Raw genomic sequence first — 21334 nt, forward strand, 5'->3', positions numbered from 1 at the left:
TTCAGCACGGGACCACCCCAAGGCACCTTACAGAGATGTGGAGAGCTTCGCGGCCGGAACGAAGCATCCCTTCTCCGCCGGCCAAGAGGGGGAAACGCGCTTTCCGATCGCTCAAGGTTGCGCGGACAAAGCGTAACTCTAGCGTCTAGGAAAAGCTTAACCAGGTGCGATGGCGGCACGCATAGCGTGGGAAGCTAGCCGCCAGAATAATTATACCAAGGACTGCTGCTGATGAGGGCGAAATACCTTCGTGTAATTATAATAACCCTAATAGGACTACTTTCGAAAAAAAAAAGAAGGAAACGGCCCAGAGGGCTATACTACGAGAGCTATGACTGATAGTTTTCTATATATATATATATATATATATATATATATATATATATATATATATATATATATATATATTCATCTCATCTATGGGATCGCATGCGCGCGCTGTTGCTTTGTCTCTGCGTGTAGTATAGTTAAGAGAGCCAGTTTAAGGGCGGAGAAGAAGAAAGAAAAGAAAAGCAAAAACTGCAGCGCCGTGGTTTTAAAGCGCACCCGTGGTAGAGAAACGGAATGCGATATAAGCGTGCGTAGCCATGATACGCACACGACAAACTGCCTTAAAATATTTAGACTTGAGGGAAAGCTTCGGTAACAAACGATAGCACACCAATCAGCACTCGAATATAATTATAACCCTAATACTAATTGTAAATATTCATCTCATCTATGGGATCTAATGCGCGCGCTGTTGCTTTGTTCTGTGTGTAGTAGTTAAGAGAGCCAGTTTAAGGGCGGAGAAGAAGGGAGGGAAGGAAAGTCTCTGAAGCAAAATTACAGCGCCGTGGTTTTAAAGTGCATCCCGTGGTAGAGAAACGGAAGGCGATATAAGCGTGCGTGGCCATGATACGCACACGACAAACTGCCTTAAAATATTTAGACTTGAGGGAAAGCTTCGTTAGCAAACGATAGCACGGCAATCAGCACTCGAATATAATTATAACCCTAATAATAATTGTAAATATTCATCTCATCTATGGGATCTAATGCGCGCGCTGTTGCTTTGTCTCTGCGTGTAGTAGTTGAGAGAGCCAGTTTAAGGGCGGAGAAGTGGGAAGGAAAGGATAGTCTCTGAAGCAAACTTGCAGCGTCGTGGTTTTAAAGCGCAGCCGTGGTAGAGAAACGGAAGGCGATATAAGCGTGCGTGGCCATGATACGCACACGACAAACTGCCTTAAAATATTTAGACTTGAGGGAAAGCTTCGTTAGCAAACGATAGCACGGCAATCAGCACTCGAATATAATTATAACCCTAATAATAATTGTAAATATTCATCTCATCTATGGGATCTAATGCGCGCGCTGTTGCTTTGTCTCTGCGTGTAGTAGTTGAGAGAGCCAGTTTAAGGGCGGAGAAGTGGGAAGGAAAGGATAGTCTCTGAAGCAAACTTGCAGCGTCGTGGTTTTAAAGCGCAGCCGTGGTAGAGAAACGGAAGGCGATATAAGCGTGCGTGGCCATGATACGCACACGACAAACTGCCTTAAAATATTTAGACTTGAGGGAAAGTTTCGTTAGCAAACGATAGCACGGCAATCAGCACTCGAATATAATTATAACCCTAATAATAATTGTAAATATTCATCTCATCTATGGGATCTAATGCGCGCGCTGTTGCTTTGTCTCTGCGTGTAGTAGTTGAGAGAGCCAGTTTAAGGGCGGAGAAGTGGGAAGGAAAGGATAGTCTCAGAAAACAGACTTGCCGCGTCGTGGTTTTAAAGCGCAACCGTGGTAGAGAAACGGAAGGCGATATAAGCGTGCGTGGCCATGATATGCACACGACAAACTGCCTTAAAATATTTAGACTTGAGGGAAAGTTTCGTTAACAAACTATAACACGGCAATCAGCACTCGAATACGACGAGAGAAATTACTGAGACGTGGAAAATTCCCATGAAAAAAGTCTGGTTTGCGAGACAAATGCTTGTATGTATTGAACCTCTTATATCGCCTTCCGTTTCTCTACCACGGTTGCGCTTTAAAACCACGACGCGGCAAGTCTGTTTTCAGAGACTATCCTTTCCTTCCCACTTCTCCGCCCTTAAACTGGCTCTCTCAACTACTACACGCAGAGACAAAGCAACAGCGCGCGCATTAGATCCCATAGATGAGATGAATATTTACAATTATTATTAGGGTTATAATTATATTCGAGTGCTGATTGCCGTGCTATCGTTTGCTAACGAAGCTTTCCCTCAAGTCTAAATATTTTAAGGCAGTTTGTCGTGTGCGTATCATGGCCACGCACGCTTATATCGCCTTCCGTTTCTCTACCACGGCTGCGCTTTAAAACCACGACACTGCAAGTTTGCTTCAGAGACTATCCTTTCCTTCCCACTTCTCCGCCCTTAAACTGGCTCTCTCAACTACTACACGCAGAGACAAAGCAACAGCGCGCGCATTAGATCCCATAGATGAGATGAATATTTACAATTATTATTAGGGTTATAATTATATTCGAGTGCTGATTGCCGTGCTATCGTTTGCTAACGAAGCTTTCCCTCAAGTCTAAATATTTTAAGGCAGTTTGTCGTGTGCGTATCATGGCCACGCACGCTTATATCGCCTTCCGTTTCTCTACCACGGGATGCACTTTAAAACCACGGCGCTGTAATTTTGCTTCAGAGACTTTCCTTCCCTCCCTTCTTCTCCGCCCTTAAACTGGCTCTCTTAACTACTACACACAGAACAAAGCAACAGCGCGCGCATTAGATCCCATAGATGAGATGAATATTTACAATTAGTATTAGGGTTATAATTATATTCGAGTGCTGATTGGTGTGCTATCGTTTGTTACCGAAGCTTTCCCTCAAGTCTAAATATTTTAAGGCAGTTTGTCGTGTGCGTATCATGGCTACGCACGCTTATATCGCATTCCGTTTCTCTACCACGGGTGCGCTTTAAAACCACGGCGCTGCAGTTTTTGCTTTTCTTTTCTTTCTTCTTCTCCGCCCTTAAACTGGCTCTCTTAACTATACTACACGCAGAGACAAAGCAACAGCGCGCGCATGCGATCCCATAGATGAGATGAATATATATATATATATATATAGAAAACTATCAGTCATAGCTCTCGTAGTATAGCCCTCTGGGCCGTTTCCTTCTTTTTTTTTTCGAAAGTAGTCCTATTAGGGTTATTATAATTACACGAAGGTATTTCGCCCTCATCAGCAGCAGTCCTTGGTATAATTATTCTGGCGGCTAGCTTCCCACGCTATGCGTGCCGCCATCGCACCTGGTTAAGCTTTTCCTAGACGCTAGAGTTACGCTTTGTCCGCGCAACCTTGAGCGATCGGAAAGCGCGTTTCCCCCTCTTGGCCGGCGGAGAAGGGATGCTTCGTTCCGGCCGCGAAGCTCTCCACATCTCTGTAAGGTGCCTTGGGGTGGTCCCGTGCTGAAGATGCCCTCTCGGTGAGCGCATATTTCCCCCTCATCTTTTAAGAGGTTCAATACATACAAGCATTTGTCTCGCAAACCAGATTTTTTTCATGGGAATTTTCCACGTCTCAGTAATTTCTCTCGTCGTATTCGAGTGCTGATTGCCGTGTTATAGTTTGTGAACGAAGCTTTCCCTCAAGTCTAAATATTTTAAGGCAGTTTGTCGTGTGCATATCATGGCCACGCACGCTTATATCGCCTTCCGTTTCTCTACCACGGTTGCGCTTTAAAACCACGACGCGGCAAGTCTGTTTTCAGAGACTATCCTTTCCTTCCCACTTCTCCGCCCTTAAACTGGCTCTCTCAACTACTACACGCAGAGACAAAGCAACAGCGCGCGCATTAGATCCCATAGATGAGATGAATATTTACAATTATTATTAGGGTTATAATTATATTCGAGTGCTGATTGCCGTGCTATCGTTTGCTAACGAAACTTTCCCTCAAGTCTAAATATTTTAAGGCAGTTTGTCGTGTGCGTATCATGGCCACGCACGCTTATATCGCCTTCCGTTTCTCTACCACGGCTGCGCTTTAAAACCACGACGCTGCAAGTTTGCTTCAGAGACTATCCTTTCCTTCCCACTTCTCCGCCCTTAAACTGGCTCTCTCAACTACTACACGCAGAGACAAAGCAACAGCGCGCGCATTAGATCCCATAGATGAGATGAATATTTACAATTATTATTAGGGTTATAATTATATTCGAGTGCTGATTGCCGTGCTATCGTTTGCTAACGAAGCTTTCCCTCAAGTCTAAATATTTTAAGGCAGTTTGTCGTGTGCGTATCATGGCCACGCACGCTTATATCGCCTTCCGTTTCTCTACCACGGCTGCGCTTTAAAACCACGACGCTGCAAGTTTGCTTCAGAGACTATCCTTTCCTTCCCACTTCTCCGCCCTTAAACTGGCTCTCTCAACTACTACACGCAGAGACAAAGCAACAGCGCGCGCATTAGATCCCATATATGAGATGAATATTTACAATTATTATTAGGGTTATAATTATATTCGAGTGCTGATTGCCGTGCTATCGTGTGCTAACGAAGCTTTCCCTCAAGTCTAAATATTTTAAGGCAGTTTGTCGTGTGCGTATCATGGCCACGCACGCTTATATCGCCTTCCGTTTCTCTACCACGGGATGCACTTTAAAACCACGGCGCTGTAATTTTGCTTCAGAGACTTTCCTTCCCTCCCTTCTTCTCCGCCCTTAAACTGGCTCTCTTAACTACTACACACAGAACAAAGCAACAGCGCGCGCATTAGATCCCATAGATGAGATGAATATTTACAATTAGTATTAGGGTTATAATTATATTCGAGTGCTGATTGGTGTGCTATCGTTTGTTACCGAAGCTTTCCCTCAAGTCTAAATATTTTAAGGCAGTTTGTCGTGTGCGTATCATGGCTACGCACGCTTATATCGCATTCCGTTTCTCTACCACGGGTGCGCTTTAAAACCACGGCGCTGCAGTTTTTGCTTTTCTTTTCTTTCTTCTTCTCCGCCCTTAAACTGGCTCTCTTAACTATACTACACGCAGAGACAAAGCAACAGCGCGCGCATGCGATCCCATAGATGAGATGAATATATATATATATATATATATATATATATATATATATATATATATATATATATATATATAGAAAACTATCAGTCATAGCTCTCGTAGTATAGCCCTCTGGGCCGTTTCCTTCTTTTTTTTTTTCGAAAGTAGTCCTATTAGGGTTATTATAATTACACGAAGGTATTTCGCCCTCATCAGCAGCAGTCCTTGGTATAATTATTCTGGCGGCTAGCTTCCCACGCTATGCGTGCCGCCATCGCACCTGGTTAAGCTTTTCCTAGACGCTAGAGTTACGCTTTGTCCGCGCAACCTTGAGCGATCGGAAAGCGCGTTTCCCCCTCTTGGCCGGCGGAGAAGGGATGCTTCGTTCCGGCCGCGAAGCTCTCCACATCTCTGTAAGGTGCCTTGGGGTGGTCCCGTGCTGAAGATGCCCTCTCGGTGAGCGCATATTTCCCCCTCATCTTTTAAGAGGTTCAATACATACAAGCATTTGTCTCGCAAACCAGATTTTTTTCATGGGAATTTTCCACGTCTCAGTAATTTCTCTCGTCGTATTCGAGTGCTGATTGCCGTGTTATAGTTTGTTAACGAAACTTTCCCTCAAGTCTAAATATTTTAAGGCAGTTTGTCGTGTGCATATCATGGCCACGCACGCTTATATCGCCTTCCGTTTCTCTACCACGGTTGCGCTTTAAAACCACGACGCGGCAAGTCTGTTTTCAGAGACTATCCTTTCCTTCCCACTTCTCCGCCCTTAAACTGGCTCTCTCAACTACTACACGCAGAGACAAAGCAACAGCGCGCGCATTAGATCCCATAGATGAGATGAATATTTACAATTATTATTAGGGTTATAATTATATTCGAGTGCTGATTGCCGTGCTATCGTTTGCTAACGAAGCTTTCCCTCAAGTCTAAATATTTTAAGGCAGTTTGTCGTGTGCGTATCATGGCCACGCACGCTTATATCGCCTTCCGTTTCTCTACCACGGCTGCGCTTTAAAACCACGACGCTGCAAGTTTGCTTCAGAGACTATCCTTTCCTTCCCACTTCTCCGCCCTTAAACTGGCTCTCTCAACTACTACACGCAGAGACAAAGCAACAGCGCGCGCATTAGATCCCATAGATGAGATGAATATTTACAATTATTATTAGGGTTATAATTATATTCGAGTGCTGATTGCCGTGCTATCGTTTGCTAACGAAGCTTTCCCTCAAGTCTAAATATTTTAAGGCAGTTTGTCGTGTGCGTATCATGGCCACGCACGCTTATATCGCCTTCCGTTTCTCTACCACGGGATGCACTTTAAAACCACGGCGCTGTAATTTTGCTTCAGAGACTTTCCTTCCCTCCCTTCTTCTCCGCCCTTAAACTGGCTCTCTTAACTACTACACACAGAACAAAGCAACAGCGCGCGCATTAGATCCCATAGATGAGATGAATATTTACAATTAGTATTAGGGTTATAATTATATTCGAGTGCTGATTGGTGTGCTATCGTTTGTTACCGAAGCTTTCCCTCAAGTCTAAATATTTTAAGGCAGTTTGTCGTGTGCGTATCATGGCTACGCACGCTTATATCGCATTCCGTTTCTCTACCACGGGTGCGCTTTAAAACCACGGCGCTGCAGTTTTTGCTTTTCTTTTCTTTCTTCTTCTCCGCCCTTAAACTGGCTCTCTTAACTATACTACACGCAGAGACAAAGCAACAGCGCGCGCATGCGATCCCATAGATGAGATGAATATATATATATATATATATATATATATATATATATATATATATATATATATATATATATATATATATATATATATATATATATATATATATATAGAAAACTATCAGTCATAGCTCTCGTAGTATAGCCCTCTGGGCCGTTTCCTTCTTTTTTTTTTCGAAAGTAGTCCTATTAGGGTTATTATAATTACACGAAGGTATTTCGCCCTCATCAGCAGCAGTCCTTGGTATAATTATTCTGGCGGCTAGCTTCCCACGCTATGCGTGCCGCCATCGCACCTGGTTAAGCTTTTCCTAGACGCTAGAGTTACGCTTTGTCCGCGCAACCTTGAGCGATCGGAAAGCGCGTTTCCCCCTCTTGGCCGGCGGAGAAGGGATGCTTCGTTCCGGCCGCGAAGCTCTCCACATCTCTGTAAGGTGCCTTGGGGTGGTCCCGTGCTGAAGATGCCCTCTCGGTGAGCGCATATTTCCCCCTCATCTTTTAAGAGGTTCAATACATACAAGCATTTGTCTCGCAAACCAGATTTTTTTCATGGGAATTTTCCACGTCTCAGTAATTTCTCTCGTCGTATTCGAGTGCTGATTGCCGTGTTATAGTTTGTTAACGAAACTTTCCCTCAAGTCTAAATATTTTAAGGCAGTTTGTCGTGTGCATATCATGGCCACGCACGCTTATATCGCCTTCCGTTTCTCTACCACGGTTGCGCTTTAAAACCACGACGCGGCAAGTCTGTTTTCAGAGACTATCCTTTCCTTCCCACTTCTCCGCCCTTAAACTGGCTCTCTCAACTACTACACGCAGAGACAAAGCAACAGCGCGCGCATTAGATCCCATAGATGAGATGAATATTTACAATTATTATTAGGGTTATAATTATATTCGAGTGGTGATTGCCGTGCTATCGTTTGCTAACGAAGCTTTCCCTCAAGTCTAAATATTTTAAGGCAGTTTGTCGTGTGCGTATCATGGCCACGCACGCTTATATCGCCTTCCGTTTCTCTACCACGGCTGCGCTTTAAAACCACGACGCTGCAAGTTTGCTTCAGAGACTATCCTTTCCTTCCCACTTCTCCGCCCTTAAACTGGCTCTCTCAACTACTACACGCAGAGACAAAGCAACAGCGCGCGCATTAGATCCCATAGATGAGATGAATATTTACAATTATTATTAGGGTTATAATTATATTCGAGTGCTGATTGCCGTGCTATCGTTTGCTAACGAAGCTTTCCCTCAAGTCTAAATATTTTAAGGCAGTTTGTCGTGTGCGTATCATGGCCACGCACGCTTATATCGCCTTCCGTTTCTCTACCACGGGATGCACTTTAAAACCACGGCGCTGTAATTTTGCTTCAGAGACTTTCCTTCCCTCCCTTCTTCTCCGCCCTTAAACTGGCTCTCTTAACTACTACACACAGAACAAAGCAACAGCGCGCGCATTAGATCCCATAGATGAGATGAATATTTACAATTAGTATTAGGGTTATAATTATATTCGAGTGCTGATTGGTGTGCTATCGTTTGTTACCGAAGCTTTCCCTCAAGTCTAAATATTTTAAGGCAGTTTGTCGTGTGCGTATCATGGCTACGCACGCTTATATCGCATTCCGTTTCTCTACCACGGGTGCGCTTTAAAACCACGGCGCTGCAGTTTTTGCTTTTCTTTTCTTTCTTCTTCTCCGCCCTTAAACTGGCTCTCTTAACTATACTACACGCAGAGACAAAGCAACAGCGCGCGCATGCGATCCCATAGATGAGATGAATATATATATATATATATATATATATATATATATATATATATATATATATAGAAAACTATCAGTCATAGCTCTCGTAGTATAGCCCTCTGGGCCGTTTCCTTCTTTTTTTTTTCGAAAGTAGTCCTATTAGGGTTATTATAATTACACGAAGGTATTTCGCCCTCATCAGCAGCAGTCCTTGGTATAATTATTCTGGCGGCTAGCTTCCCACGCTATGCGTGCCGCCATCGCACCTGGTTAAGCTTTTCCTAGACGCTAGAGTTACGCTTTGTCCGCGCAACCTTGAGCGATCGGAAAGCGCGTTTCCCCCTCTTGGCCGGCGGAGAAGGGATGCTTCGTTCCGGCCGCGAAGCTCTCCACATCTCTGTAAGGTGCCTTGGGGTGGTCCCGTGCTGAAGATGCCCTCTCGGTGAGCGCATATTTCCCCCTCATCTTTTAAGAGGTTCAATACATACAAGCATTTGTCTCGCAAACCAGATTTTTTTCATGGGAATTTTCCACGTCTCAGTAATTTCTCTCGTCGTATTCGAGTGCTGATTGCCGTGTTATAGTTTGTGAACGAAGCTTTCCCTCAAGTCTAAATATTTTAAGGCAGTTTTCCTAGCCTCTAAAGCCGCTCGAGTTCGCTCTTCTCCTCGAGCGGCTATTTTTCCTAGAAAGTATGCCTTCCAACCACTATCGAAAAAAACCGACTATCGCGGACAACATGAGTCTCTTTCCACGTAAGTGCGAGGCTCGGAGCAGGAGCTGTGGCGCTTGAAAGTAGCCTGGGGCCTGACGAACCAACCGACTGAGCTATCTTTCCGGGCAACATCGAAGGGTCACGAGTTCAAATCACCTGTTATGTTCCTTTTTTTTTTTTTTTTTTTCGCCCCATTTCTTTTTTTTTTTCTTTCTTTTAATGCCTTGTCCTTTATTTTATCACTGTACGGGAACCCTCCTAAAAAAAAAAAGAAAAGAAAAAGAACGATATATATCTTCAAATATGTATGGCCTCACACTCACATGTGCAGGTCATAAATACCAGGTTCTGTAGCCGAGTGCCATCCATGCGGTATAACCGAGCTCAGATTGGTCCACCTTGACTGACCAAATAGGGCACCACTAGGTTAAATGAGGCGTACAACTCCTGCGGGACCCGCCGTGGTTGCTCAGTGGTTATGGTGTTAGACTGCTGAGCACGAGGTCGCGGGATCGGACCCCGACCACGGCGGCCGCATTTCGATGGGGGCGAAATGCGAAAGCACCCGTGTACTTAGAATTAGGTGCACGTTAAAGAACCCCAGGTGGTCGAAATTTTCGGAGTCCTCCACTACGGCGTGCATAATCAGAAAGTGGTTTTGTCACGTACAACCCCACAAATTAAATTTTAATTTAACTCCTACGGGGACGGTAGAGTATCCGTCTCCAGTGCAAGAGGACCGTGATTCAAATCGCGGTGCCGCGCTATTCTCCACCGGAAAAAAAAAAAAAAAAAAAAAAAAAACGTGTGTTGAGAAAATTGCACAAACAGGCCTGGATTGCGGCCTGATCCCGGTGACCAGAACCGGTAACGCACTCTCTCACCAGAGCAGGATTGGCCACCCTGGTGCAGTACTTGGCCACAACCTCCTATATGAATACAACAATCGAACCCCGGCCCTCAGTCCCCAGCAGCCGCGAAGCAACTGACCACGGCGGCGGTCAGATCTGTGACGCTGCAGAGGGTGCTAAGAATACCTGGCTCCGGACAGGCCGCCATTGGAATCTGAACCTGGCAACGTTTAACGTTAGAACGCTATCTAGTGAGGCGAGTCTAGCAGTGTTATTGGAGGAATTAGAGGGTAGTAAGTGGGATATAATAGGGCTCAGTGAGGTTAGGAGGACAAAAGAAGCATATACAGTGCTAAAAGGCGGGCATGTACTGTGTTACCGGGGCTTAGCGGAGAGACGAGAACTAGGAGTCGGATTCCTGATTAATAAGGAAATAGCTGGTAACATACAGGAATTCTATAGCATTAACGAGAGGGTGGCATGTCTTGTTGTGAAACTTAATAAGAGGTACAAAATGAAGGTTGTACAGGTCTACGCTCCTACATCTAGTCATGATGACCAGGAAGTCGAAAGCTTTTATGAAGACGTAGAATCGGCGATGAGTAAAGTCAAAACAAAATACACTATACTGATGGGCGACTTCAATGCCAGGGTAGGCAAGAAGCAGGCTGGAGACAAGTCAGTGGGGGAATATGGCATAGGCTCTAGGAATAGCAGAGGAGAATTATTAGTAGAGTTTGCAGAACAGAATAATATGCGGATAATGAATACCTTTTTCCGCAAGCGGGTTAGCCGAAAGTGGACGTGGAGGAGCCCGAATGGTGAGACTAGAAATGAAATCGACTTCATACTCTGCGCGAACCCTGGCATCATTCAAGATGTAGACGTGCTCGGCAAGGTACGCTGCAGTGACCACAGGATGGTAAGAACTCGAATTAGCCTAGACTTGAGGAGGGAACGAAAGAAACTGGTACACAAGAAGCCAATCAATGAGTTAGCGGTAAGAGGGAAACTAGAGGAATTCCGGATCAAACTACAGAACAGGTATTCGGCTTTAACTCAGGAAGAGGACCTTAGTGTTGAAGCAATGAACGACAACCTCATGGGCATCATTAAGGAGTGCGCAATAGAAGTCGGTGGTAACGCCGTTAGACAGGAAACCAGTAAGCTATCGCAGGAGACGAAAGATCTGATCAAGAAACGCCAATGTATGAAAGCCTCTAATCCTACAGCTAGAATAGAACTGGCAGAACTTTCTAAGTTAATCAACAAGCGTAAGACAGCGGACATCAGGAACTATAATATGGATAGAATTGAACAGGCTCTCAGGAACGGAGGAAGCCTAAAAACAGTGAAGAAGAAACTAGGAATAGGCAAGAATCAGATGTGTGCGCTAAGAGACAAAGCCGGCAATATCGTTACTAATATGGATGAGATAGTTCAAGTGGCTGAGGAGTTCTATAGAGATTTATACAGTACCAGTGGCACCCACGACGATAGTGGAAGAGAGAATAGCCTAGAGGAATTCGAAATCTCACAGGTAACGCCAGAAGAAGTAAAGAAAGCCTTAGGAGCTATGCAAAGGGGGAAGGCAGCTGGGGAGGATCAGGTAACAGCACATTTGTTGAAGGATGGTGGTCAGATTGTTCTAGAGAAACTGGCCACCCTGTATACGCAATGCCTCATAACCTCGAGCGTACCGGAATCTTGGAAGAACGCAAACATAATCCTAATCCATAAGAAAGGGGACGCCAAAGACTTGAAAAATTATAGACCGATCAGCTTACTGTCCGTTGCCTACAAAGTATTTACTAAGGTAATCGCAAATAGAATCAGGAACACCTTAGACTTCTGTCAACCAAAGGACCAGGCAGGATTCCGTAAAGGCTACTCAACAATAGACCATATTCACACTATCAATCAAGTGATAGAGAAATGTGCAGAATATAACCAACCCTTATATATAGCTTTCATTGATTACGAGAAAGCGTTTGATTCAGTCGAAACCTCAGCAGTCATGGAGGCATTACGGAATCAGGGTGTAGATGAGCCATATGTAAAAATACTGGAAGATATCTATAGCGGCTCCACAGCCACCGTAGTCCTCCACAAAGAAAGCAACAAAATCCCTATAAAGAAAGGCGTCAGACAGGGAGATACGATATCTCCAATGCTATTCACAGCATGTTTACAGGAGGTATTCAGAGGCCTGGAGTGGGAAGAATTGGGGATAAAAGTTGATGGGGAATACCTTAGCAACTTGCGATTCGCTGATGATATTGCCTTGCTTAGTAACTCAGGAGACCAATTGCAATGCATGCTCACTGACCTGGAGAGGCAAAGCAGAAGGGTGGGTCTGAAAATTAATCTGCAGAAAACTAAAGTACTGTTTAACAGTCTCGGAAGAGAACAGCAGTTTACGATAGGTAGCGAAACACTGGAAGTGGTAAGGGAATACATCTACTTAGGGCAGGTAGTGACCACGGATCCGGATCATGAGACTGAAATAACCAGAAGAATAAGAATGGGTTGGGGTGCGTTTGGCAGACATTCTCAAATCATGAACAGTAGGTTGCCACTATCCCTCAAAAGAAAAGTGTACAACAGCTGTGTGTTACCAGTACTCACATATGGGGCAGAAACCTGGAGGCTTACGAAAAGGGTTCTGCTGAAATTGAGGACGACGCAACGAGCTATGGAAAGAAGAATGATGGGTGTAACGCTAAGGGATAAGAAAAGAGCAGATTGGGTGAGGCAACAAACGCGGGTAAACGACATCTTAGTTGAAATCAAGAAAAAGAAATGGGCATGGGCCGGACATGTAATGAGGAGGGAAGATAACCGATGGTCACTAAGAGCTACGGACTGGATTCCAAGGGAAGGGAAGCGTAGCAGGGGGCGGCAGAAAGTTAGGTGGGCAGATGACATTAAGACGTTTGCAGGGACAACATGGCCACAATTAGTACATGACCGGGGTAGTTGGAGAAGTATGGGAGAGGCCTTTGCCCTGCAGTGGGCGTAACTAGGCTGATGATGATGATGATGATGATATCGTTGAACCAGATGTCACGGAGTTCATGTTTTCAGATCTATTTTATGTGTGGTTTCGCGAATATTTAACTATTGCCAGTTGCTTCACGCTGAACTATGGCTGACTTTTTGAATGTTCGAGTTTTTACCTCGCTTCTTTTAAAACGGGGAAAAATCACGCCGTGTTTAAAAAAAAATTGGCAGCGGCTTAGCTCGGCTATGCCAGGATATACGCAGCGAAAGCGAAGGCATAGCATGGTTAGCCTTGGTTAATCTTGATTGCAAGTCCAGGTTAGTCTGGTTGTCTAGCTATGTTGCGGCGTTTAGCCAGTCGTTCGGCGCGCTGTTCGTCTGTTTCCTGGGCGATTCGTTTCCTCTTCATCTCGTTCCGATGTCGATTCCTGGCCTCCTCCTGCTTATCAGAATTGTCGCCGTCCATACTGCCGCCTCAACTGTGGTTGCGGCGCACGCGAGCTCTCCTTTTCAATCCTCCGATATGTTATCATGCATGCGACGCAGGTGGCGAAGTGAGCGGAGGCGAGCGCAACGACGAGGAACGCGATGTGACGCCATACCAAATGACGGCGGCGGAAAGGCGCGGTGCTGCGCAGCGGCGGAACACCTGTGGCTCAGTGCTACCAGTGGCGCATGCGCAGTAGTGGCTAGGGAGCGAGAGAGAGAAAGAGAAATATCTGCAGCGAAGCGCGCGTTGTGACGTCATGTGCTTCCTCGGAACACCGCAACGGCGAAATCGCAAGTTCGCTGCCAGGAAAGCTTATGCTTTAAAGTCACTGTATATAATGCGTCAAATCAAGGCGTGAAACATGTTGCCCAGTCACAGATTCGCTGAATCCTAGATCCCGCCCCATTCCATCCACTCTCCTCGATGTATCGTGCGCGACGGAAGGCGGCGCACTTGCTCTCCGCTTTTCTCCTTCCCTTACAAAAATGACTTTAGACTGTCTATAGAAAGTCTATAGACTTTTCATAGACGACCTTTCCTTTCTATAGATTTGGACTTTTGTTGATACAAAGTCTATAGACTGTCTGTAGACGAAAGTCGATAAAGTTTCTATTTCTTTTTGTCTATTCGCAGTCTATAGACGGTCTATAGAAAAAAGTTGATAAGGTGTTTGTTTCCTTTTTGTCTACTTCCCCTCTATAGAATACCTACAGACGAAAGTCGACACAGTCTCTATCTATTTTTTTCCATACTTTGTCTATAGACTTTCTATAGACGAAAGTCGATAGGGTTTCTATTTCTTTTTGTCTACTCGCAGTCTATAGACGGTCTATAGAAAAAAGTTGATAAGGTGTTTGTTTCCTTTTTGTCTACTTCCCCTCTATAGAATACCTACAGACGAAAGTCGACACAGTCTCTATCTATATTTTCCATACTTTGTCTATAGACTTTCTATAGACGAAAGTCGATAGGCTTTCTATTTCTTTGTGTCTACTCGTAGTCTACAGACGGTCTATAGAAAAAAGTCGCTAAGGTGTTTGTTTCCTTTCTGTCTACTTCCCCTATATGGACTACCTATAGACGAAAGTCGATACTGTTTCTATCCATTTTGTCCATACTTTGTCTATAGACTTTCTATAGACGAAAGTCGATAAGGTTTCTATTTCTTTTTGTCTACTCACAGTCTATAGACGGTCTATAGAAAAAAGTCGATGAGGTGTTTGTTTCTTTTGCCTACTTCCCCTCTATGGACTACCTATAGGCGAAAGTCGATACAGTTTCTATCCATTTTGTCCATACTTTGTCTATAGACTTTCTATAGACGAAAGTCGATAAGGTTTCTATTTGTTTTTGTCTACTCGCAGTCTATAGACGGTCTATAGGAAAAAGTCGATAACGTGTTTGTTTCTTTTTTGCCTACTTCCCCTCTATGGACTACCTATAGACGAAAGTGGATACAGTCTCTATCTATTTTTGTCCATACTTTGTTTATAGACTTTCTATAGACGAAAGTCGATAAGGTTTCGATTTCTTTTTGTCTACTCGCTGTCTATAGACGGTCTATAGAAAAAATCGATAAGGTGTTTGTTTCTTTTTGTCTATTTCCCCTCTATGGGCTACTTTTAGACCAAAGTCGATACAGTGTCTATCTATTTTTGTCCATATACTTTGTATATAGACTTTCTATAGACGAAAGTCGATAAGATTTCAATTTCTTTTTATCTACTTGCAGTCTATAGAAAAAATTCGATAAGGTGTTTGTTTCTTCTTTGTCTATTTCCCCTCTATATGGACTACCTGTAGACGAAAGCCGATACAGTTTCTATTTATTTTTGTCCATACTTTGTCTATAGACTCTCTATATTATGGACAATATAGTCGACAAGGTTTCTATTTCTTTTTCTCTACTCCCGGTGTATTGAATATGTATAGCAGAAAGTCGATAATTTGTAATTCCGAGTTCCCATACCCCCCGCCCTCTGCGAACGCGATGATATGGCACTGGTTCATGCACGACGGCACCGCAACTCCGGCGCGGCGGGCAAACCGTGCAGACTGCTAGTCTGCGTTCGGTGCAGCTGCCCCGAACGAGGATCGCGGCGGAGCAGGCACCGTCCGAGTCACCAAGGTCTTCCAGGCACCCGAAGGCCCTAAACCTGGCTGCTTCCCGGACGTACACTTCGCGGAGACCAGGTGGTGAAGGTCAGATGGTGATGATGTGGCAAAGGTGGTGAATAAGTGGCGAAAGCCGGCAGACCAGGTGGTGAATTCACCACCTGGTCTTCCTCTGAGTTGTCGTGGTCTTGCATGTCTATAGATTAACAATAGACAAACATCGTTAATCTGGGCCCAACCCGTGTACGCTGTAACCAAGCGCAGGTACCGGTGGATAATACGTAGCTGCGTTTGATATAAGCCACTGAAGTTGTATACTGCTGAGATTGCTGTAGAGCCTATTTGTAGACATTAGTATACACATAGTGTATACCTCCGCATTTGTTGACCACATGATATCATCTACGTAGCCGCTCTCGGCAATCCCAAGACAGTCTTCACAGTTGTCGCATGACTTTTGCGGCAGTAGAATAAAGTAAGCAAAACGCCGATCCAATTGTTATAATAGATGTTATGAACGCCAGCTTCAGCTACAAGTGGATTCCAAACAGGCATCAAGCTAACAGCAAATACACTCGTAATGTTTGTAGCTGACAACGCGGACTTTGTGAATGTGCGATGAACCGATGTCGCGCATGTGGTCTTCGCGTTGTGTGTCGTCCGATTCTCGGATACATTTCACATTGTCTTCATATCTCGGCTGCGTCACTAACATCGGGCGGTTTTTTGTTGACTGATATCCTGCGCTATAAACCTATCAAAGTTTCTCATTCACTTAAAATAGGTGCCAAATTCTCTGAGCCCACCCAGTATTTCGCCGGCGGTATGCCTGCGCAGCCACGCATATGAGTACCTCAATGCTGTACTGATTGCTTTGACCTATCATCGGAACAGAAAATTAGCACTAACATACGTGCGGGCATCACATTTGGCGGTACGCTGGAAGATATGCTACAAGTACGCTGTATTACTAATCGACGCTGGCAATAATGCGTCTGAAACGTCTGAAGGGCCCTGTAACGGCTTTTACAAACAGCGCATTCATGTTAGCGTTCCAGTCTCATACGATAGCCCACAGCTTTTGTCATACAACCTACCAGCGCATTTCCTTCGTCCATGAAAAAAGATGAATAGTGGTGTTAAAGATGAATAAGCCACCCGTTCCGGCGCGCATGGCGCGCAGAGAGAGAGAGAGAAAGAGACAAAAAAAAAAATGAAGGAGGAAAAGGCGCTCACACTCCTCCGAGCGCGCACGCCCTCGCGCGCGGAGCTCCTGCGCATGCTCGGAGCTCTTGCGCATGCGCGGCGGTGCGCCGTCTCAACGAGTGCGCCAGGCACGTAAACGGTTGTACCGGTGTGCGGTGTATGCCTGAACGTCGGTGTCTGTGTATGCGTGTCATCTTTGTGGCATCACACGTCAACTACACTGAACGGTAAGCTTTAGCAAAGACGTTTTGCGTCAATAGCTCGTGATTATGTGAGCGCATCTCTTAGCGCGAAGCGGCTGCATGTAGCGCAGGCGACTCGGGTATAGTGTCGGTTTGTCGTTGACATGGTTTGATAACGCGCTCTTGTTCTCGCTTCTAGTATACGGAATGTTTTACGGCGAGCGATCGCTCGGGCTTGTTGATTTTAGCATTATAGTTTACGTGCGTAAAGAAGGACGTACACCATGTTTTAACTTGATACTGTATGTTGTGTATGTTGTGTATGTTGTGCATTGTGTATGTTGGGCAGCCAGTGCGGTAGATCTAATTTCGTGGCGCTTGATCCGGCCGCGATGAATGCTGCGCCGCATGTCTAGTGAAATTCTCGTGACACGCTTTACGTATATATCTCGAAATTGTGTTAGCATCAAGAATGTTCAGACAGACACGTATAGTTGAATAACTGCTAACGTACTCGAATGAAAGGCCGTGTTTGCGGGGCATGCATCAGCAGTGTGTGCGCTGCCGTTTTCGCATCGTTTGGGAACTTACCGCAAGTTAATTTTGGGAAGTTACCGCAAGCAAAACACGAGACTTGAAGAAATATCAAGCAAAAATCTCTAATTCACCCAATCTATTTATATGCAACCACAAACGCTTTGGAGCATCAAACCTGCGACTTGCAGCTTCGCAACTTAGCCGAAAAAATTGGAGAACACTAAATTAGTCGTTCCGGGAAGCACCTTTACACGTTTCAAACTGAAGGCATTGCGTTTGACGGTAGTCGGAAGATTTTTTTTTGTCTCTTTTTTTAAACAGTTTAGCAGCAGAAGTTATCTTTCGAGCTATATGAAAAGCGTTAAGCGCTTTTCGATGCTTCGGCGTTATGCAGTTTACGTGCTATTAATCACTAGGCAGCTGCTGGCGCAGATTCGCATTGTGCCAGTCGTGCATGGTATGAAGCCCTTGTCGTGTGTAATAAGTGTTCCGGTTTTCATTACTGTTGCATGTAGTGCCGTCGTCTTGGACAGACTGCATACTATATGCGCTGTACAAAAGAAAAAAGAGCCAGATTATCAATTTGGTGGTCTTTTCTTAGTAGATAACGCACAGATTATTCAAATAATTCAGTGGACATTGCATTTGTTCTACCCTTATCACCACGCCTAAGAGATTGTAACATGTTTTAGTTGCTAAGTAACCTGATCAGTACGCCCCCATTCATGTGCATTCTACTGAAAGTGTGGCAAATGTATTCATCTCGAAGTATGAGAAAAGAGACATTGCAGACTGTTCTAAACGGAAATAAATTGCAAATGTTAACGTGATTGTTCAAAAGTGCAGTCAGTATGCTGAGCATGTTCGTTCGGCACGGGCATATTGCATTAACACCTGAAAAATGTGCACAGTCCAGCCGGGTGTCTTTGTTTCAACAATTATTATTATAGGAATCGTTTGGGATTCTCGCATTTATTTTATTTTTATAAGTACACTGTGTGTCACATGAACCTGTCTTGAAACGAAACGTACCGTTGCTGGCACCGGCGACCATTACGGTTGTCTAACTGCTTATCACACTGTAATATAACGAAACATCATAATGGTACTGATTAATATTGCCATGTAGTCTTTAGTCAGAGAAACAAAGTTAAACTAGAGGCATAAGTGATGAGAGCAAATTATATAAAAAACTACTATTGAACCGTAAAAATATCTCATTGTATAGTTTTCGCTCACATTGTTGCATTTGTTTTACGTGTGTCTCTGTGTCTTCCGTGCTGTACTCGTGCGGCCATCAATTAGGAACTTGCCGAAGCCCTTGTCAGCTTTATTAAACAAGGGATTCAAGTCAGTTGCATCTAATACTACATATCAAGTGACCGACGTGTTATTCGTTTTATCTAAATATTATGGACTGGCAGTACTTGGCAAGCATTAAACCACAATATTTTTTTTATTGCATTTAAGCTGCAGGCGTCATAGATTGCGAGAAAATTTTCATGAAAACAGCCAGGGAAGGCTTGGAAAAAGATCGGGAAATCTTAAAATGGCCACATAGGTATGCTGTCTTGTCATATGTCATACAACGTTACCAGAGAATCTCTGTGTTAAATATATTTTTAAAACCTTTCACTTCATAAAAATTGAGGGAAATTGGTCCTATTTATTGAAAAAAAAAAAAGAATGTCAAGCATACTGACAAGGCATTTCTTACTCAATATGTTTTTTTTGCGTTAACGTCCTGAACCTCGATAGCCTAGAAAAAAATTTCATCTTTCAAAGCACCTTAAATAATTTACTGTGATAGAATTCATTCGAACTATCTTATCAGTTCTGTTTCCTAGGAGGTGCATATCTGTCGTGCCATGACACAAAGTGCTCGTGTGGTATTTCGGGTGCTCATGTGGTATACCTAACTTGGAAACCTGTTAGCATGCCCAAGAGGCCTCATTACCTGTAAGAAATTAAGTGACCATATCAATACAATCAACCCATCTGCCTTCTGTTGAAGTTATGGCCAATGACCATTCATTTAAAAGTATGAGAAAGACATTTAAATGTGTATTAAGCAAAATAAATTACAATCTTAGGCATGATACTGTGAATATTCCAGTCACGTCTTCTGAAAATATCCCTCTGCACGGGCATACTTAACTACCAGCCAAAAAATTGTACAGACAGCACAACTGGGTAACGTTTCAGCAATAAATATAGAGACCATTTGGGATAAGTACATTAATGCATCATATATGAACTTGTCATAAAAGGGAACATACTGTTGCTGGCACGAGCAGCAGTTGTGACTGTTTAATTGTTCACCATACCATGCAATAAAACATTGTATAAAGGTACTGATTTGTATTGACAAGCAGCCCTTAGTCATAGTTAAACCGCATTAAGTATTGACTTAGATGGTTTGAGCAAATATATTAAGCTGCTTAATGAACATACAAAGAATACACACTTGTTATTTTTGCCTCATATTGCTGCATCTACTTATTTGCAGCATACACCTGCAGCACCTTTGGGACTAATGACACAAAGGTCAAGGCCAGCCTGGCGACCATGCTTGCCAAGAAGTAGTGTAAATATGTAATCTGTTTCCATAATTAGCATAAGACATGAATTTAAGGAATTCATATATTATATCGAGCAATAAAAACGGTTAATGCATTGCCGGTGCATTTGTTTTATTTTTTTTTGCACTGCATGATTCAACACTATATAAATTCTTTCTGTTTATGCAACATATATGAAAGTACAGCTGGTTCAGGAGCATTATTAATCTGCTAACGGTAATGCATAAGTGCAGATGAAAAGGAACAGGTGCACATGCATAAATACATTCAAAACGTTTTGCTACCGCATGTAAAGAAAAATGTAAACTAACTTGTAAAAAAAAAAAAAAACTAGTAGGTAGCCGCTATGGAGTTATGGCCTTATACACTCTTTGTAGACTTGTCTATAAAATGTCTGTGTCTATAGAGTGTCTGTAGATTAATGAAAATGCATGTTTGTTGACAAATGTCTGCAGAATGTCATAGAAGAAAGTGTATCGGATTATAAAGTTCTGTTTTTGTAGACTGAAGTCTATAGAATGTCTATAGACTATCTATATACATTTGTCTATAGACATTCCATAGACTTCAGTCTGCAAAAGTAGAAGTGTATATATAGTTCTACTTTTGTAGACTGAAGTGTATAAAATGTATACAGACAAATGACATCTATAGACATTCTATAGACTTCAGTTTACAAAAGTAGAACTGTAAGCCTATACACTTGTCCATCGACATTCTGCAGACAACTGTCTACAAACATGAATTTTAATTAATCCATAGGCACTCTATAGACTCAGACTTTTTATAGACTAGTCCATAAAAAGTGTATGGCCATAAGTCTATTGACAGTCTATAGGCTCAGACTTCTTATAGACTAGTCTATAAAATGTGTATGGCCATAAGTCTATAGATAGTCTAAAGACTCAGACTTTTTATAGACTAGTCTGTAAAAAGTATGGCCATCAGACTATAGACTGTCTATATGTAGTGTATAGACAGTCTATAGACTCAGACTTTTTATAGACTAGTCTGTAAAAAGTACGGCCATAAGTCTTTAGACTGTCTATATGTAGTGTATAGACAGTCTATAGACTCAGACTTTTTATAGACTATTCTATAAAAAGTGTATGGCCATAAGTCTAT

The 21334-nt window shown here is 43.4% G+C and overlaps 1 protein-coding gene and 1 long non-coding RNA gene across 2 annotated transcripts in view; one reads left to right on the forward strand and one right to left on the reverse strand.

The window, feature by feature from the left end:
* LOC126542228 (protein 5NUC-like) overlaps window positions 1-21334 on the reverse strand; it is a 131725-nt gene that overhangs the window by 57557 nt on the left and 52834 nt on the right. The gene's annotated exons all lie outside the window — the stretch shown is intronic.
* Window positions 16817-20509, forward strand: LOC129387702 (uncharacterized). The gene is made up of 2 exons (XR_008614884.2): window positions 16817-17135; window positions 20137-20509. It is a non-coding gene; the product is annotated as an uncharacterized lncRNA (long non-coding RNA).

Source organism: Dermacentor andersoni, chromosome 2 (genome assembly GCF_023375885.2).
Source record: "Dermacentor andersoni chromosome 2, qqDerAnde1_hic_scaffold, whole genome shotgun sequence".
In the NCBI taxonomy this organism is placed as follows: domain Eukaryota; kingdom Metazoa; phylum Arthropoda; class Arachnida; order Ixodida; family Ixodidae; genus Dermacentor; species Dermacentor andersoni.